Genomic DNA, 20,436 nt, shown 5'->3' with positions numbered 1-20,436 from the left:
CTGGGAAACATCTTCTGATCTTTAACTTTAAATTTCCTGTAAGTATCTAGTAGAGTTACTTGGCATTTATTCATTCCTATAAAGCAGAAGTTAAGAGCCCAGAGCTGGGTTCAAATCTCTGTTTTTCTGATTACTGGCTGTGTGACCTTAGGCAAGTCACTTTATCACCCTAGACTTCTGTTTTCTTATTCACACCATGGAGACAAAGAAATACCTGGACTACAAGCTTTGCAAGCATCAATGTATGTAAAGCCCTTTGCAGAGGCAGTTCCCAGATAGCAGTAAACGCTCGCAAAATTTTAGCAATTGTTTTTTAAATATTTACTAAGCAATTTCTACTCATAGAACACACATATATTTTGCTGTGGGAAATAGAAAAAACAAACAAACAAACAAAAAACGGTCAGTGCCCGGTCATGATGACTGTGTTATGATAGTGATGTCTCTTCGGAAATACTCCATATTCGAAATTCTAAACCATATACTGCATATAATTAAAATCCAAAACAAACACCTTCATGGAAAATAAAGTGTGAGACTATCCTGTTCATCTCAAGTGGAAGACTCTCAACCCTGAATATTTATTTCATTGGCATGTGTGTTTGAAGTTGTTTCTGTTGGTTTTTATTTTTCCCTTTGTTTCTGTTAGTTCCAGAAGAAGGTACTATTGCCAGTAAATGAGGCCACACACTGCTGCTTTGCAGGGTAGCATTTCTATAGCCGTTAAGAAAGGCAAAGCTTGATATGTCTTTATACAAATATGAGAATTGCCAATTATTGATTTTCTCAGCCCATTCGGTGCTACATTCTTTCAGGGGTGGGGGGAAACCTCAGCAGATCTCTCTCTCTCTCTTTTTAAAGATTTTATTTATTTATTTGAGAGAGAGAGAGAGCATGAGAGGGGGGAGGGTCAGAGGGAGGAGCAGACTCCCCGCTGAGCAGGGAGCCTGATGAGGGACTCGATCCCGGGACTCCAGGATCATGACCTGAGCTGAAGGCAGTTGCTTAACCAACTGAGCCACCCAGGCGCCCTCAGCAGATCTCTTGATAGCGCTCCAGGGCACTGATTCGAAAGAAAATGGTTTCCAATGGAATTTTATTAAGTCAAATGGGGACAAGCTGAACACAAGTAGGAAATGCTAGAAAATGGTATGAACATGCCCAGTCAGTATATTTTTAAAATTATATCTACTTTAAGTCCACAATTTCCTGTAGTCTTTAGGAAGATTTCAAAGAGAATATTTAAATGCACGTTCTTTTCAATCCAAAAATTAGCATGCCATGCAGTAGATGAAAAATCATTTTCTTTCTTCACATGTGGTATATTCACACTGCTTTTATTTGCAATAAAATTAGGATGAATACTTACCTTCCATGTTTCAACTCAAATAATTTTCAATATATGATGAAGAGTTCAGTATCCATGAGCTGTGGCCAAAGATTTCCCTTTATATTGCAAATGGGTAGACATAATGTTTCAAAGTCAGGAAATCCTTGAACTTTCACGTTTTTTGTTCACAGCAGTTAGATACCCTCTGAGAAATACATCTATAAAAGAATATCAGGACTGCAAAAGCAAAAGTAAATGGCCCTATATGCCACTTGTAATACATAAACTTGTAGATAAACCAAACAAATGAATTTGGGGAAAAAAGATGATTTAAAGCATTAATGGAAAATGATGTCTTTATTCATTCTTTTGACTGAGGATACAGTATGCTAGTAGGTTTCAGGTGCCAAAAATAAAATGGCAAGTAAGACAAAACCTCATCCTCCTGGAAATAAGAATCATAATGACACTAATGTCTAAAAATCTTCTAGGTACGTACACTTAGATGAGTTAAGATGCCTAAGGGTATCTCCATGCTGGAGGCAGAATTATCTTAGAGTCGTTTCTGTTTTATTATTTTGGTGCTTTGAATAAGCTGTGGGTCTTTCTATATAAAGAAAAATATCAACTAATAACACTATCTTTCTGCCTTTAGATTCATAATATCTGCATATAGAAAGTATACACAATGAAATGTTATAGTCATAATATTTTCAGACATTGTTTATGCGTGTATGTGTAACCTTGATCTTAATCTAATTAAAAAGGGTAAGTTCTGGGGCACCTGGCTGGCTCAGTTGGTAGAGCATGCGACTCTTGATCTCAGGGTCCTGAGTTCAAGCCTCATGGTGGGCGGGGAGCCTACTTTTAATTTTTTAATTTTTTAATTTTTTAATTTTTTAAAAATAAGGTAAGTTCTGGCATAATGACAATAACTTCATTTAATATCTGTTCACAACTGAAACTAAAAAAGTAAAATGGTTATTATAAATACAGAGGGTAATTATATGAGGGCTAGTGATTTAAATCAGATGTGATGGCTGGAACTATAGCAGCTTTTTGTGACCAAGTAGCAACATCCTGATGAAGAAGAGCAAACATGTTGAAAGTGGTAGAAATAAATAAACTCATATTGGTTTAACTCACTGTCAGATGGGCATTTTCTTATTTGCAGCTGAAGGCATTCTTCAGCTAACATGAGTGTAACACAAGATTTGGATTAAGAATTTCTCATACCTTGACACGGAGGCTGTTTAACATGATGGTAACATGCCGACACTGGGGCCATGGTCTGACTGAAAGAGAGTAACCTGGCTACTGATCCTATGGGAGAGCCAGACTGGGATTTAGGGATCCAGAGGAGGCACAGAAAATTATGAGTGGGTTTTGCATACATAGTGAAAGTGGCCAAAGGGACTTCAGAGAAGGCTTCGCCTGTGATGAAGGTTTAAACATAAGGGGAAGGGGTGAATCCCATGGCAGTGGTAATTCCTAAATCCCCATTTCATCTCTGTGCTCTGTATACCCTGCTGTGTAACTAATCAAGCTTTCCTTTCCCTTACATGCATTCATTTCTTCCTGGTATTAATTCATATGCAGCATTGATTGCATTAAGCGATGAACCTCCAAGCAGTAAGCATTATTTTCTACCTTGGAGAGAGTAAAATTAATTAACACCTTTGGCATTTGAAGACTATAAAAACTTGCCTAAGGTCAAAAATGAGCACTCATGGGTCTTTATTAGCAACTTTTTGCTTAGTCCACTGGGTACCTGTAGGTCTATTTTTGTCAGAATTCTTAAAGAAATAAATTATTTATATCCTAATTATGGAAAGTTATTATTTCAGCTCGTTGTTGAAAATGGCCACAGGAAATATATCAACCTGTGAAGTAAAACTGTATTCAGTGGTCATAGAAAGATAGAAGCTTTCTTTAAAAAAAAAAAAAAAAAAAAAAGATGGTGTTTAGGAAAGATATAGAAACAAGATGTAATTTAAAAAAAAAAAAAACAGAAAAAATAAGAAAGATCCTAAAAATATAGTCTACTGCATTCTAGAGAGAATTTTAGAAAAAAAAAAAAAAATTAGCAGCCTAAGAAAGAAACCTTAACAAACATCTCTCCAGGTCATCCCTACAAAGCAAACATTGAATGCTTACAGGGTTTGTAAATTGTTTCCAGCCACTGGACTTACGGAGTTTGACTTCTCTAAGAATCAAGAATGTTGCAAATATGATATGATCCCTAATAGGATATATATTGTAATGCAAAATCCCTCTTCCAGGAATATCGCCAACAATTTTGCTTTTCCCTAGAAACGTAGCAAGGTAAAATCAATTCCACGTCCCCAGATTATTACTGATTTTTCTTTGTTCGACATAAAAACTTTCCTGTTAAGAGCTCTCCAGAATGGCCAGGAATTCAGTGAAGGGGACGACAATGTAATGCATCTATTCAGAAAAGCTTTCCATTAGAATTCGAGACACAATTCCATTTGAAAACAATACTATATTGCTAGGCACCAAACTTTCTTCTCCTTTCAGTACATTTAGCGAAAAGGAGTAAAGGGGGGTATTAAATAAAAGGTAGAGTAGGATTCTAAACAACCTGTAACTCATTGCGAATTAATCTGAAAGTCAAGAAAACAGCTTCCTTTCACAACATCAGCCAACCTGAAATGTTCTGCAGGCTGGTACTAGTTGACTTCATCTGTATGCTTTGATCATTAAAAAATAATAATAATTTTATTTTATATAAGTGCTAAATTATAAAGATATATTTTATGATTTCGGGAAAATGAATTGCACCCCTTGCAATTTATAGAGGATGTGCATAATGACCTTCCATAAAAAGAAGTAGTTGACTGTAGTGTTATTTATAAATAGCAGGAACATGCAGATTAAAACCAAAGTTCAAAACACAGCAACCGACTAAATAAAATGCACAGAGTGAAATAATTTAAGTGTGGTATTTGAAATGTTTGATGTAGAACTTATTTATTGGTTAGAGAAGATGTGTGCTGTATTTTGAGTAAAAAATTCAGGTTTTATGTCAATAAAATCCCATTTTGTATAAAAGAGAGAGTTTGCTTGTGTCTGTGGCGTTTCTGCGTTCTTAAAATATACAGAGAAAAAGGTATAGAAGGATATACAATTATAACAATACTATCATTGAGTTGTGAGTTCTTTTGGCAGATTTTTATTTTTTTCTTTCTGTTTTGCTTTTGGCTTTGATAAAGAGAAGTAAAAATGCTATTTAAAACAAAAACACTGACAGTGTAGAACTTAAATTCAGAGGGAAATTAAAAGTTTACCCACTCTCATCTTCTACCTAGTATGAGAATGCCTTCTGCAATATGCTTATCCTTGGATAACTCAGCCATTAGTCCAATGCCTCTAGGCAAACGGAGCTCACTTAATTTCTAGGTAGGCCGAATGGAAAGCTTCAATTATGAGAAATGTCTTTTATTTTAGTGTTTAAATTCAACTCTCCAAAAAATAAATAAATAAATTCAACTCTCCCTACTTATGACTTCTCTTTGGCTCTCCTTGTTCTTTGTAAGTAGCAAGTGGGTTAAACAGGCTTATTCTTCCTTCTAAAAAGCAGGTTTCCCAATACTTAAGGACTGCTTTGTACTCCAACTCTTCCCCCGCCTCCCCATGTCTCTTTAATCTCTTGGCACAGGCAGATGGTGAAGGGTGTAGAAGAGCAGGGAGGTCAAGCAGTCAAGAATGCTGCTCTAGCAGACCTCTATTCTGAACAAGGAGCCTGTGGCCCCTCTTGCAGGTACCCCATCTTCTACAAGTGGTTCTCCTAGGGGCTCCATCACAGGGGAATGGAAGGCAGGTGGGACATACCCTATGTGAGGGCAGGTAAACACGTGTGCATCCGTCCTAGTCTAGAACATGGAATTTTGACTCACCTTCTGCCTGTAAGACCTTTTTTTATACCCAAAAGCATCCAAATGATTTTTGATGAACTCACAATGAAAGGAAAAGAATGGAAAGGGGGATGAGACATAGTAGAGTAGAGGACAGTACCTGGAGAAAAATTTTAAAAATGATTCTTTTTGTAACCCACAACTGATTCCAGGTATTTTAAGTATTTTCACTATTAGATTGTTGTCAGCTCCTTGAGTACTTGAAGGCAGAGATGTTTCTTTGAGTCATTGGTAGTACCTGCTTCAGACTTCACCTGTAATAACACTCAGTGATATTGCCTATGCTTCATACATGTTACGTTATGTTATTCAACCTCCACACCCATATTCGTGCATACATAGACCCTCATGATTAGAATCACATGCACACACGGTTTTCTTCAGACAGGCGTATCAGAAAATTGACTTGCTGAAAAATACCCACATTGAAAACAAACATAACTACCCTGCTAGATTGAAATATATACAGAACATGAATGAATAAATTTTCAAATTATTCTATCCTCTGTGGATGTGAGTTTTGTTATAGCATTATCAGTAAATTAGCCTAATTAGAAATTAATTGAAGAGAACTCCCCATACTCTCTGCAAGGGATTAAACAGGTATCGGCTGGTTAAAGTTGGGTTTTTAAAATACGTGGTGGTTTTAACTTGGACTCTGGATGTAAGCACTGGTTTCAAATTGTCCCCGGAATCTTCCTGGCCAAAGAAAATATAGCAATACAAGAACAGATTCTAATTTAGCAGAAAATATGGGATGAGAAAAATTAGATCCTTTGGGAAATATTAACTCCTGTACATTATACAGGTAGGTAATAATCCAAAATGCTATTTTCCAGGATCCTAAAACCTCCCACAGAGGCCCTATTTATTTGGGCTTTCAAAATAGCTCAGCATAGGATGGAGCATGAAATGCATTTGGGTCACTGCATTGGAGCATTACAGCAAGTCAGCAGTGAGTCACAGTTCTCTGTCCCGTGGGTCATAGATCAGTCTGTTCCACATCCTTAGAGGGAAAATTCCTGTCAGGTTATCTAGGGTGAAAATTCTTCTCTCCCTTAAGCAGAAGGAGGGCAGCTCTCCAAAGGACTATTTTAGTCCTGTTACTCACTGCTCACCCAGGGACATTCCCAGCTCAGATTCTAGATGGTAACCAGAAAAAGCTGGGGTCACACACCTGTGCACTTCAGAAGAGGGCAGAGATGCAGAACCAGCCCTGATTTGGCAACTCGGCCTCACACCTGAATATAAAGGCAGCTTCCTGAGCCTTAGGAAAAGCTGAGTCCAAACGGGAATAGAACCATGTGGGACAGAACAAGGGTAAGAGAAAAAGACACGTCAAGATCTCCATATTCAGATATTCCTGCATGTAAAACTCTGGAGTAAACTTAGGTCTGCTTCCTCTTCCTTCTGCAGCCCATGGCATTTTTTATTTCAACTACTATACATATTGTTTCTAGAAGTGTCATGCTGTTCTTTTCTCAAAAGTGACTGGTTTTTGGTTTTTGGGTTTTTTTAGTAGTCACTATTTCTCTGGTCACATTTTATTTCTCTAAACACATTATATATACATAATTATTTTCTACTTTATGTCTGATAGTTCTAATAACTAGTCTCGTGAGTCTTTTCAGCTCTGTGTTGCTTCTGTTGATTTTTCACTCTCGGGCCTTGATTTGTGATTTTAGACTCTAAGTGAGGCACTTTTCCTTCAACTTTATTTTTGGAAATCTGTGAAGATGTGAGTTGAAGTGGATTTTCTCAGAGAGACCGAGCTTTCGTCAGCCAGCCTATGGGGGCACTTCTGATCCAGAGCCACTTGCAATTAAATTATTAGCTCGAAGTTGTTCAGTTCACTCTGACTGTATGAATTTGGACCACAACTCATGAAAGACACCCATTGTTATGAATTCTCAATATACAACTTTCCAACCCAGCTCAAAGCTACAGCATGCTTCTCTCTCCAGCTGGCAGGGTTTGGTTCATCTTATACTAAGGCTATAGCCACCAGCACCTGTGTGGGAGTCTGTTTCCAGATTCCCCATCGTGCCAGCATAGTCCTTACCTTCTGTCTTCTCTACCCCATGCAGCTATCAAAAAGGAAGGCTAATTTATCTCCCAGGATTCTGACTCTCGCATCATTTTTTTTTCCCGATTTTGAATTTTCCTTATTTCTTGTGCCAGCTCAGCTCAGCATTTTAATTATTTCAAACAAGAGGGTAACTCGGGATATGTATTCCAGCAAAGTGCCAGAAACAAAAGTTACTACTGCCTTAAAATGGTTCACATTCCGATATATTTCCCCCACTGGGCAATATTAGTAATCAGTCTCTTTTCCAGGACCACGCACAGAGTGGTCCAGAGTGGGGCGAAATAAAACCCAGATGAGCAGAACAAACGCATTTCATGACATTCAGCCCATGTGGACTCTGACCTCAGCTCCTCTGGCTTCTTTTGGTTGTTCCTACTGGTTATGCTCATTCCCACAGCAAGACAGTTGCAAGACCTATTCTTTCTTCCCCTCCCACCTTCAAGAATTTCAGCTCAGAGATCTAAGAGAGCTTTCTAACGTGCAGACAAGGTCACATGCCTAACATTTATGTAACACTCCGTGCCTTCCTTTTATGATGTTAACACAATCCCAATGAAACAATTAATCTGAGGATTAGTTGTTTGATGTCAGTTTCCCTGATTGCTAGAAAGTAAGCTCCTGTGCAAAGGAACAGTCTCGTTCACAGAAAGACCTCCAGTGCCCAGCACAGCGCCTGGAATAGAATAGTCTTTTGTTAATTCTCTGTTGCATGGATTCTTAAATGAAGAGTTGAAAGGCATTATACAGACATCCTAAAAAGGGAGAAATTGCACAGTAACCTTTTTCTTATCTTTTACTTTAAGTGTATAATGAATGTGGGAGTTAATGGCCATGTAGATGATCAATGGTGTGTAACCAATTCTCCCTTCTAATGAGGCAGGCAGATGGACTGCTGGGGGGGGGCGCTGCCAGGAAGTTGCTCATCTATTCAGGACCAGGAAGCTGCATGACTTACAATCTCAGGGTTTAAAGTGGAGAGCAGCACTTACTGAAACCATTTAAATGATTTAAACTTTTTGTCACCTCAATTTTATTTGAATTAAGATGCTGCATGCTTAATGTATCTAATTATTTAGAATTCAACCTTGAAATATTCCCTATGGTACATTATAAAGTAAAAATAATATAAAAGATAACTGTTGTATGTATAAACAGGGAATACACCAAAACACTAGCACCAGGAATCAAATATGTATTTTCCCCTTCACTGAATTGTATCATTTTGGGTGTCAAATAAACCTCGTCACAGTCTCATTTGAGAGGTTCCCCTTTCATTCAAGCATGAAGCAAAACTTTTAGGAAAGAAAACGCAATAAAATAAAATAATGCTGTCAAGAAATATTGTATTTATTCTGGATTCCTTTAATAACATTCTCTTTATGATATGACAAGAATAAGAAACTCCTCTTAAAGATATTGGCAATAAATTTATGCTAAAACCCTAAAGCACTAACTGGATATTCCATAATAAAAATGCATAATCATTTCAATTAGAATATTCCATAATTATAATTATCTCCATATATCTGCATGACAAAAGGACTTTTTGTTTCCTATTTTATTTGTGAAAAACAAAAATAAAGCAAAGACAAAGCAAACTCCCTAAACCAAGCATATGTAAGTTTACATTAAAAAGAGAATTTAAAAGATAATTTTAATACAGAAATGAATCTATAATCTTTTGTGGTATTTTTGTATGAAGGAATTGTTAAAATTTTCTTTGTAAATGAAACTGAAAGAACAAAAAAGAGATCGCTTTCTATAACCAAAGGATACAGAATACCCAAAATTATGTGTGATAATAGATGTGATTTCAAATAACCATAGGCAAAAATTCACTTCACAGGGTCAGTAAATTACTTGTTCTTTTTATTTGCTAAAGAACAGATTGAGGAACAGAATAAAAGAAAAGAAAAGAGAGCAAGAAGAAAAAGAAAGAAAGAAAGAGGAAAGAAAAAGAAAGAAAGAAAGGAAGGAAGGAAGAAAGAAAAAAGAAAGGAAGAAAGAAGGAAAGAAAGAAAGGAAGACCACCAGGAATAGTAACTGAGTCTAATAGAGGAGATTTAACCAAGATAGTAGTATTTGTGACCTGTCTCATGATTTATAAAGTACTTACACAACATGTTATCATCTGATTCATCCAAAAATCACATATTTTTGATGATTCAGGAAAGGCATGAATCCACCTTTTTTAAAATAAGGCATTTCAGAGAGCAAACCCCCTTTTCTCAAGATCAAAAAGCTACTATCAGTAGAATCAAAACTGGAGGCAAGGTTTTCCTTCCCCTACTACAAATGGACATTTTCCCCATTACTCTGGGCTACTGAATTTTGACTGAGAAAATGAACTTTCCAGCTTAGCATAGAAAGATATGGTTTTACAACAGAAATGTAAAAAGTATGAGACAATATCAAAGCATAATGTTCATTAATAGTAGGCTAGATTAACAGAAACACAGACCAGTGTGAAGGAGATAATTGGCTAGCTTCAGTCTGTGGTGTTAGACCACAATAGGAATATTATGTCAAGTTCTGAGACCTCTGCTTTAGGAAAATTATGGATCAAGGGTCATTATCAAATAGCAGGCCCAGTCAAATCTGGAGATGTTATATGCACAGCCAGAAAAAGTGATGAAAAACTTGAAATCTGCACACTTTGGGGCAGTATGGGCATTGTCCAGTTGTCCATGGGACACATCACTCTCATGTGTCTTATTTCCAGCAACTGTTGGAATAGAATAGTCTTTTGTTAATTCTCTGTTATTCTCTTTCCTGCCCCTTGTAGGGATTTGATTTTCCAGACAACTAGTGTAAATAAGCTAAAGAATTTTTCAAAAGGAGTAGCCAGATGGTAAAGAAATAAACTGTGCCATCTGAGATGTGACTAAAGAACTGGGTAAGTCTAACCTGAGAAAGATAAGGCTTGACTATGAGACCAAATTAGATGAAATCTGAAGGCAGTTTTCACCATGTCACTACTCTGCTTTGAACCATGTAAAAGGTTGCCCATTCTTCCAGGACAAAGACCAGATGTTTGACAAGTCAAAATAAACTCCATCCTCTATAATCTGACCTCTTCTTAAATTCACTTCCTCTCAGTGAGGAAAATTGCAACTGACCACTTTGAACCTGGTGTTCTCATGACTCCATGCTCTCACATGGTCTAGGTCCTCCTTTTGCTCATCTTGTTTGCTTAAACAAATTATCCTTTTTTTTCCTGCAATTCAGCACAAGCATCCCTTCTTCTCACAAGCCCTCCTGACCCTTGCAGAGCTAAGCACCACCTTACCCAGGCTCCAGTAATCTTAGGCTGTATTTTCATTGTGGCTCGCCCTTCCTCCTCCTGTATTACACCATGATGCCTTGCAGACAAGGGGCTATGTCTTCTTTATTTTTGAGCTTTTAGTCTTTAGAGCAATGCCTGGTACATGGAAGGTGCTCGAATGTTTAGCTAATGATACCAATACCTCCTTTTCAATATTTGAACAGCTGGTGATGGAAGAAACGTCAGGAATACCCAAGGTGAGTGAGGACTAGAATCAGGACCTGTGAGTGACACTCATGGAACACAGCTTTTCCTGTGCAGTGGGAAAAAATATTTCCAACAAATCAGAAGTCTTGCATAGATAGAAAGGCCCCCCTGGGTGGAGAAGCAAGGAAGACAGCCAAGCATGGGCCGAGGAGTCTAGCCCTGAAAAGTGAGTTGATTCAGTGGGTCGTTCAGTTCCCTTTAGTCCTGAGTCTAGGACCTCTCTAAATGTATTATTGTACCTGCTGAGAAGGTGCTGTGCACAGAAACACCACACTAAAGGTTTTGGGGAAGCAGTCTCCTCCCCCGGTCCGGGAGTAGGAGGGAATTCTACTCTAATAAATTGGCTCTTGAGGGAAAAGAAAATAAGAAGGGCCAATCTGGTAATTAGTGTGGTTCTGATGACTCTTGCTGAGGTTTTCAGAGTGTTCCTAAATCACTACAGTATTTCACACAGAAACACTGCCAAGCCATAAAATGTCCTCAGGTTCATAACCAGAAATAGAACCCACATGCCTTGTCTTATTGAGGGAAAGGCATTATGCTCTTTAAAGTCTCCAGGAATTTGGGCACCTTGAATTAAAATTTATAAATAAAGACCAAAAATAAATATGTTCTGCAATCTGGAAAGAAAATCACTTTAGAATTTACATCCTTTTTTTGCGGGGGGGCTTGCTATAAACCTTTCTCTCTCTCTCTCTCTCTCTCATACTCTCTTTTGCTTAGGGCTCTAGCAAACTTAGGTCCTTCCTCCCTCTATCTCAACATCTATCTATCTTTCCTGTGTGTAGGTGCAGAAAGATTCTCTGAATTCATTTTGCTTCACTGGATTGCAGAGATAGGACACTGCCTAAAACCATTTCTTCTGCTAATGCAGTTACAGAGTTTCTACCCAGAGACCACCTTGATGGATGAATGAACAGATTTTAATTCTTGCTTCACATAGCACCCTGAGTTTCTAACAGTCCAGAAGAATGTCATATACTTCTGCAATTTCTGGGAGCCACAGTTTTAAAAGACTAGTGAGTACAGAGGTCAGACCAAGAGATGTCCCACCTAATTATAGTCAAGATCTACAAATACTGCCGTGTGGTCCCTGATGAGGGCAACTCTTCTCACAGGAGTGGCCTCCATGGCCTTTTCTCTGAAGCAACAGCCCAGGCAGTGCTCTGTGCAGACCGTGGAATCAGAGGGGTCCCTGGTTTCACATACAAACATGACCACAACAGCAGCCTGTGGGAACCTTCTTTACTTTCCTCTGTTGCCATGTATATAATAATCATAGTACTTACATCATGGGGGTTTTGGTAAGGGTTCATGAAATTAATCACTATGCAATGCCCTATATCTTAAGTGTTTAACAAGTGCCTTTAAAAAATATGTTTTAGTATTAGCACGCTACTGAGGCCAAATGACCCCAAAGTGTCCAGTTACTAGAATAAACTGCAACCCTACTTACGTTTACATATAAACAATTGCGTGTAAGAACTATATGATAGTGTAAATGAATCAGTACAAAATCATTCCTACTACTGTAGAGAAAGAACTCAAATGACATTGGATATGTATTCATTCATTCATTGTTTTCACTCATAACACACATATTTATTGATCTCCATCTGGGTACTGAGGATTTATAAGAAGGTCAGCTCTTTCCCTGAAGAGCTGATGGGATGCAAAGTTAATGTTTCCTTCAGCAATTGTGAGACAAAATGAGCAAATAAGACCTACTTATATCTTCATTTTAAGCATATATTTCTAGGTACGGTGTTCCCAAGGAGTTGTCCCCACGCATCCCTTGGTATTTTTGTTTCCTTGGGTAAAAGCAAATAGATTTCATATCATATAAATGAAGTGCCTCTGAATAGTCCTAAGTGATGTAAGCAAATGAGACATAAGCAAAAGCCTCAAGAAGCATTTTCATTATCCATACATGACTAAATTTTTATTGTGGTTCGTTGCGACTACAGTGCCCAAAAGACACTGAATTTTTAAATGGTGTATGCATAGGTGATGGGTCATGATGGTCCTGCCAAGATTTTATAGCCCAAGTCCAAACCCATTACCCAGCATGTGCACAGTAGGATGTCACAAAGAAGACCCAATATTTCTCTCTGTGTCTGTCTCTGTCTCTCTCTCACACACACGCACATGAACAAAAACTGTCATAAGAGAAGAGCAATTGCTTGTTAGCTCTCACTTTCCTGAAGAATTACTGGATTTGGACTAGAAATATTCTATTGAAAAATTCCATTCTCAGGGAGCCTGCGTGGCTCAGATGGTTAAGCGTCTGCCTTCGGCTCAGGTCATGATCTCAGGGTCCTGGGATCAAGCCCCGCATCGAGCTCCCTGCTTGGCGGGGAGCCTGCTTCTCCCTCTTCCTTTACTGTTCTGCCTGCTTGTGCTCTCTCGCTCTCTCTGTCAAATAAATAAATAAAAATCTTAAAAAAGAAAAAAGAAAAATTCCATTCTCCCCCATGAACATTTCCACTTAGAAGAATTTGCCTTAGATTGTCAGTTAATATTCAGAAACTTCTGTTCTATGACCATAATGAGTGATTTCAGTTATTTCCAGTAATGGCAGGGATTCTGTTTTACTTTCCCTTTCTCTTGATTGCAGAAAGGCCTTCAAATATAACTGGAATTCAAGAAATTAAAATCTAGTAGATTCCCACCCTTCAAATGAAGTTTCATCAGATCTGCCTTTCATTCTGAATTCTGCTCCCTTTCTTACAAATTTTCACTTCTCTTTGGCTCGGATGATTGATAAATTATCCTAATGATGCTATCTGTGTTTAAGCTAATGACCTGTCTAAAGGAATTAGAGATTTATTTTACAAAGTGAGGAATGTGACTACCAAGTCAGAGCGCAAGAGAAACTGTCAGAGATGACAGAAACTGTCAAAAGAAATGAGTTTTGGGGCTGGACTAAGAGTGATTTTTTTTTTCAGATTTGCTAAAGTTATACCATCTGAGTGATGGTTATAGTAGATCTCAAAGGTGCACTGCAGCATGTTGCATAAAACCCTTGGTAGAAATAGTACACAAAGGACACAGCTTTAAGCAATGAGAAATGAAAGAAATAAATGTATCATGTAATTTTACACAAAAGATCAAGTTAAATTTGCTTTAATACAGAAGATACAAGAACTTAAAAGAAAATAGTTCTTCATGGTTTAGATGTACTGAACAATGCTTTGTTTAAAAAAATAAAGCTATTTTATCTGATTGATGCACAAAGGGTTGTTTCCTATTCAGAGCAGTTCTTTATGATTCTTAACATAACATGTTTCAAAACTTGGCAACATCATTCTGTGCCCTTGCTGAATCCAACTTTAATGTCTTTCAGGTAAAGGCTCAAAACTCAACTGGAAATATCAACCTTAAAGAAAAATCCCTTTCTCTGGCTGACACCATCCCCCAACAGGCCACGTGGCTACATAATTTTAACAACCCCACCACTCAAAGCATCAGGACTCCGTTAAAGGGTACCTACTAAATGCTACTTAGTTCTTGCCTTTCCTTAGACCTTTAATGGCCATTTTATTGCTGTTACTTTTGGGCCCTGCCTTTGTAACACCCTGGTGAAGCGTGTCTTCCAGGTTCCAACAATTCTAAGTCAAGCTAGTGATGGCGTAAGGACTCCAACCTATCCCCCTGTGGGAGGATCAAATCCCTATAAGTCATGAGAACAGTCAGCGAGAGACTTTTACACCTCCAGAGGAAGATAGGGACAATGGCCCTGCTCAGCAGCAAGCAGTTACAGATGAAGAGACCACTGCCCTTCATCATCCTTTAAGAATAATGAGAATAGGGGCACCTGACTGGCTCAGTCAGTTAAGCGTCTGCCTTCAGCCCGGGTCATGATCCTGGGGTCCTGGGATCAAGCCCCATGGCGGGCTCCCTGCTCAGCGGGGAACCTGCTTCTCCTTCTCCCTCTGCCTCTCTCCCCTGCTTGTGCTCTCTCTCTCTGTCAAATAAACAAATAAAATCTTTTTTAAAAAAAGCTGAAGAATGAGGATAAAAATCTCAGGAGGGAAAATGAGACAGTAAAGGAAAATCAAGAGGGACTTAACTCCAGGAAAGCCACTGGTCTGAGGCAAGGGCTAAAAGTTCCCATAGGCTTAGAGATAAATACCTCCTTCTGGGAAAGCAAACAAATAAGAAATAACAGCCATTAAGGATTAATGGTTGTCTGGGAAAATTAGAAGTAACAATTTAAAGCTTGCTTGCGCAAGTATTTCTATTTTTCAGGAGCTCTAAAAGAATGTCAACTATGGAAAAAGTCATCCTGTGATTTTCTTGTGTCCACTGAAAAGTAACGACCACAAGATAATGACCATGGGACTGAAAAATGCTTCTCCACTCCTAGTCCCTCACACTTTGAAAAAGTGCCTTTATAAGCCTTGCATGCTACTCTTTCTAAGAGTGACATTCCTCTTTCTTATCAGATCCCTCATATACAAAGTATCCCAAATAAACTCCATTTGCTGTCTTTAAAAAAAAAAAAAAAAGCCCTTTCTCCTCAGTCTCATAATTTTGGTTTGGGATAAGCATGTTAATTTTGGTGTCCACAGATATAATTATGGAATTATCTAAAGATTTTGGAAATGGGGCATTTGTTTATTATAGTGTGAGAAAATTTCACCTATAAATAAAAAACCTGGAAAAGATATCAAAAAAAGCAAAAATCTTAAAATCTACTTTCTAATGAATTCAGTTGAGAAAAAAAAATCTATGCTATAAAGCTTTAGCTGCCATTTAAACAACCAGAAAGTAAAAAAGACCAGATATTATAATCTAATTTATAATAGAAACTTGGTAAATATAAAATAGTAGCTTTCTGATTGCTAAATAAACATAGGTCACATTTTCAAAACGTAACCTAAACATTACCAACCTAGGTCATAAATCTTACAATTTTTTTGGTATAAAAAAAGTGCATTTTTGATCTGAAAATTCAGCAAGTAACCAGATATGCCAGTTATAAATGTATTGACTTTCAGATCCAAAATTACCCTTCAATAGATGTCCTACCTACCTCTTTTCAGCATCTCTCCTTTATGGTGAGTACGGTGTTAAACCTTCTCAGTAGGGGGCGCCGGTGGGATACGAGACAAGAAGGACTCCGTATTTCCGCGGACTGCGGTGGGTCAGCCGCTTGCATATGAGAACGTTTGCCCTAGCGTGTGTTCCAGAATGCGTGGTCCCTCAGTAATCTTGCAGTTTAGTTTGGCAATAACCTTTCAGCAGCTCTCTCATTCCAGAAACCAGCATTCCAAAGGGTTTCTATCCAAACTGTTGCCCAAACATACTGCACCCTACATACTAATACTGAAGTCATCTCAGCCATCCTGGCATCCATAATACCAATGCAAGCCTGACTTCCTTAACTCCGTGGGGTTCCCATGAAACCTGTACTCCTTTGTCTGTGGCCTGGGAAGGTTCCAGCCACCCTGCTCCCTTACCGTGCTCGAGGTCACCTTCTGCTTACCCAATCTCTGCAGACCAACTCCAGCCCTGTTAAAGCAGCAAAACACTTTGCTCTCCAGTGAGTGGAACCACACCTTCTCCAGCAAATTCTGAACACCTTCCAAGTTTGTCCTTCCTCAGGTACTCTCTCTCATCCCCACGATAGCATACTGAGTCTTGTTCTATCTTATAATTACTCTTTTATCATACTTAAATAATTCTTTACATTAAACTTATGCTGTTCAACCTACTGTGGGGGTTCTCACTCTTGAATGAACCTAGACTGATACATCTCAATGTAGCTCTAATCTGTACATCCATATTAGGAATAAAAATAAAGTTATATATCAAATTCAGGGCCTTCCAAACTGGAATGGAATCTCTTGTCATTTTTCAAGATCCTAATACTGAAAGGTGGGTCTATTTCTCTTGCTGTGAAAAACATACTCTGGTCTAGAGTTTTACACTAAAGAGATAAGAAGCAAGTAGGTTGCCAATGTTTAATAATCACAATTTAATTTTAATTAAAAGTAGTGACCTTTGAAAATGTGCATATGGCCATATTAGATTTGGTATTATATTTATTCTCCCACCATAAACAACTAGGAAACTGGACAAAGTATATGAAAAACTTTTTCAGGCTTTGAACAGCATGCAACAGCAGAGTTTCATGCATGAGAGGAAGGGAAACAAACAATATATGCCTTATAATAACTTGATTTTATGCTTTGAGGTGCTTTCAGATCTCAGCATAGGTTGAAGTGCTAAGTTAATTCAATGTCCTTAATAGTTGTGCAACTATTCAAATTATGTATTTCATATTGGGTGAATTGTGACAATAATAAGATAAAAAGAGAGGCAAAACATAAAACAAATTCTTAACTATAGAGAACAAACTGAGGGTTGCTGCAGGGGAGGTGGGTGGGGGATGGGCTAGATGGTAATGGGTATTAAGGAGGGCACTTGTGATGAGTACTTGGTGTTCCATGTAAGTGATGAATCACTAAATTCTACTCCTGAAACTAATATTACACTATATGTTAACTAACTAGAATTTAAATAAAAACTTGAAACTACAAGAAAGAAAGAAAGAAAGAAAGAAAGAAAGAAAGAAAGAAAGAAAGAAAGAAAGAAAGAAAGAAAGAAAAAAGAAGCAAGAAAGCAAGAAAGAAAGAAAGAAAAAGAAAGAAAGGGGGGCGCCTGGGTAGTTCAGTCATTAACTGTCTGCCTTCAGCTCAGGTCATGATCCCAGGATTCTGGGATCCAGCGCTACATCGGGCTCCCTGCTGGGCAGGAGGCCTGCTTCTCCCTCTCCCACTCCCCCTGCTTGTGTTCCTACTCTCGCTATCTCTCTCTGTCAAATAAATAAATAAAGTATTAAAAAGAAAGAAAGAAAGAATGAAAGAAAGAAGGAGAGGAAGAAAGAATTTTCCTTTTGTCATTTTTTGTTGACTAAAATGTTTTTTTCTTTCCAAAATTAACTTTCCCAGTAATAATTTTAGAATATATATCTCACGAGCTTGATTACTTTTCTGCCTACTTTTGTGTGTTTTTTCTTTCATATTTTTTGTCTATGACTAATCCAGGAATCCATAGCTACTTAGTTAATATATAAATGCAAATGCGTATTCGCCTGATTTTGTTTTTTGAAGTTATGAGCTTTTTGCTAAATACTTTAATGTATTAAAATATGCTATTTCAATTTCATATTCCCCAAATAATTTTATTTAACAAGGAGAGTGAGTAAATTTAAAAGTCTGACCCTTTTTACATTTTAACGAGAATTTTTTTTTTGATCTGAAAAAAAAAGTCATGTAAAGACTTTTGCTTTTTTCTCCAAACCTGAATGAATAAATATCAGCTATGACATTTCAGCAGCAATTCCAACCTAGCTTCATCTTCTTTCCTCTAGAATCAAATTTGGGTTTCATGAAAAAAGTAGGGCACAGTAGAGCAGATTCAGTCACCTTAACCATAGCACACATGCCAAAGTGCTCTCGCCCATTTATGTATTTGTTTAGCTTTGTAAGAACACGTGTTCTATTCCAACATGTGGGATTATATTGTTTTGGAAATACACATAGTGCAATAAAAAATGCAAAATATATAAATAAATATTTGTTTCTGCTGTTTTATTCTAGGGATTTTTTTCCATAGAGAAAAAAGAAAATATAATAGATCTTCTTTTAGTCCAGAACTTTTCCTGATCCTAGGCACAGAGGCTAGGAGTTATTGATCAGGTTGTTGGAGTAATTCATCACTTTTTACCATCAATTATGGGGGGTTTTGTTTTTATTTTATTTTTATTTCAGTGGGTTATTTCAAACATATGACATTCAGTAGTGAACCAAGAAAGAATCAATATTGAATTTAAATTTTCCTCCTATTTAGATTTGAGCAGTAAATTTACATTCCTAATCCAATTTTAAATCACGAAGACATCAAGCCAATTTCTTTTCTTCCTTGGAATTTCCAACCTCTCTGCCCATGTTTCTTTTTCTGTGGTCCATCTAGGCAAGAATTCAGCCTTATTTATTAGTCTCTATTATACGCTGGTGCCTAGTGTATGAACCTGAGGCACAGGTCCTGAGAGGCTGATGAGTTATTTGAAAGACAAGAATATTGGAAGTGTCAGAATACAAATTATTGTTTATCAAGTTATTTGTTATTAGCAATTATTTTCTTTTTTTTAAGATTTTATTTATTTATTTGACAGAGAGAGACACAGCAAGAGAGGGAACACAAGCAGTGGGAGCGGGAGAGGGAGAAGCAGGCTCTCCGCGGAGCAGGGAACCCGATGCGGGGCTCAATCCCAGGACCCTGGGATCATGACCTGAGCCGAAGGCAGATGCTTAACAGCTGAGCCACTCAGGCGCCCCCAAATATTTTCTAAATTCACCTATTCAACTTGTCTATTTGTTTAATGCTGACCTCCTTATCTGAGTTACCCCAGCAGCATCTGCATCAGCAACATCAGCCTTGGATTTTGAATTCCCAAGAGGCAGATTATGTCTGTCTAATTTGCTGGGCGCAGCAACTAATAATGCATGTTATGAAAATAGATTCTCAATGTGTTTTGATGGTGATAAATTTCACTGAGTCTATTTTAATATCTTATTCTGGTTATATTTTAAAAGGGAAACATCACTATCACTATAGCACACAATTAACCCTTATGTATTTGAAAAAAAAAACAAGATATGAAATGTATTTGAGGTTTATATCTGAATTATCTGAACTATATTAATTTTGCAGGAAAAAACTTGTATAAGATAAAATCCAAATGTCATTGAATGGACAGTAATTTAAAAATACCTTGAAGATTAGCCTTCCGTTAGTATTCAGTTAATGATCCAACAGTTTCACCAAGGAAATATGTTTAATTTAGTCTTTATTCGTTTAAAAATTTAGAGTTAGATTTGGACCAAGGCTATTGCACTTTCTGTGGGCTGATACTAATAATGATGTGACTCTGAAGTGATTATTAGCATTCTGCCATAGGTATTCTTAGTTCATTCTAAAGTTGCAATTGTAGGCAGAAAAGTGTCAAGAGAACTCACTTATAAAACAAATAACGACATGCCACAAAATTATCCTAAGTCAATAATGCTAACTCATACTCCAGTGAACTTAGGTACAAATTTTTCTGCCAAAATTGCAGGGTGGATTTTTATTTAAAAAAAGAGAATCTTTTAACTGATTGCCCAATTTATTTTTATCCAGTGCAATTGAAAGAATAATTTTTGTGCCTAATTTTTTGTACACAGTCATCTTAGAGTATGTCTAATTCATTTAGCCCAGAAATTTTAAGGAAAAGACCAACTCTATTAGGGTTTTGCAACACACCCCTCCAGTCAGTATTGTGCATATTTTGGATGAACGTGAACCAAGAGAAAGCTCCATAGTTCTTCTATAATCTGCACTGTGCGGTGTCAGAGCAAACATAATTTTATTTGAATTTCCATACAAAAGCACTTCCAAAGGGAATTAAATATTTCATTATTTTAAATAATCTAGAATTGTTCCTCTTTCTTAGTTCAGCTAATTAAGGAATGGGAAAATATGTAGACTGTTTTAA

At 37.4% G+C, this 20,436-nt stretch overlaps 1 long non-coding RNA gene across 1 annotated transcript in view; it reads right to left on the bottom strand.

Annotated features, from left to right (window-relative positions):
* Positions 1-16,210, bottom strand: part of LOC123837869 (uncharacterized) — a 52,909-nt gene extending 36,699 nt beyond the window's left edge. Inside the window, exon 1 of the long non-coding RNA XR_006789296.3 lies at positions 15,928-16,210. This is a non-coding gene — a long non-coding RNA (uncharacterized LOC123837869). The remainder of the gene's footprint in view (positions 1-15,927) is intronic.
* Between the last annotated feature and the right edge of the window lie 4,226 nt (positions 16,211-20,436).

Source organism: Mirounga angustirostris, unplaced genomic scaffold (genome assembly GCF_029215605.1).
Source record: "Mirounga angustirostris isolate CCGP_5_RB_7025 unplaced genomic scaffold, mMirAng1.0.hap1 SCAF_8, whole genome shotgun sequence".
In the NCBI taxonomy this organism is placed as follows: Eukaryota; Metazoa; Chordata; class Mammalia; order Carnivora; family Phocidae; genus Mirounga; species Mirounga angustirostris.
This window is presented reverse-complemented; position numbering and strand designations above follow the sequence as displayed.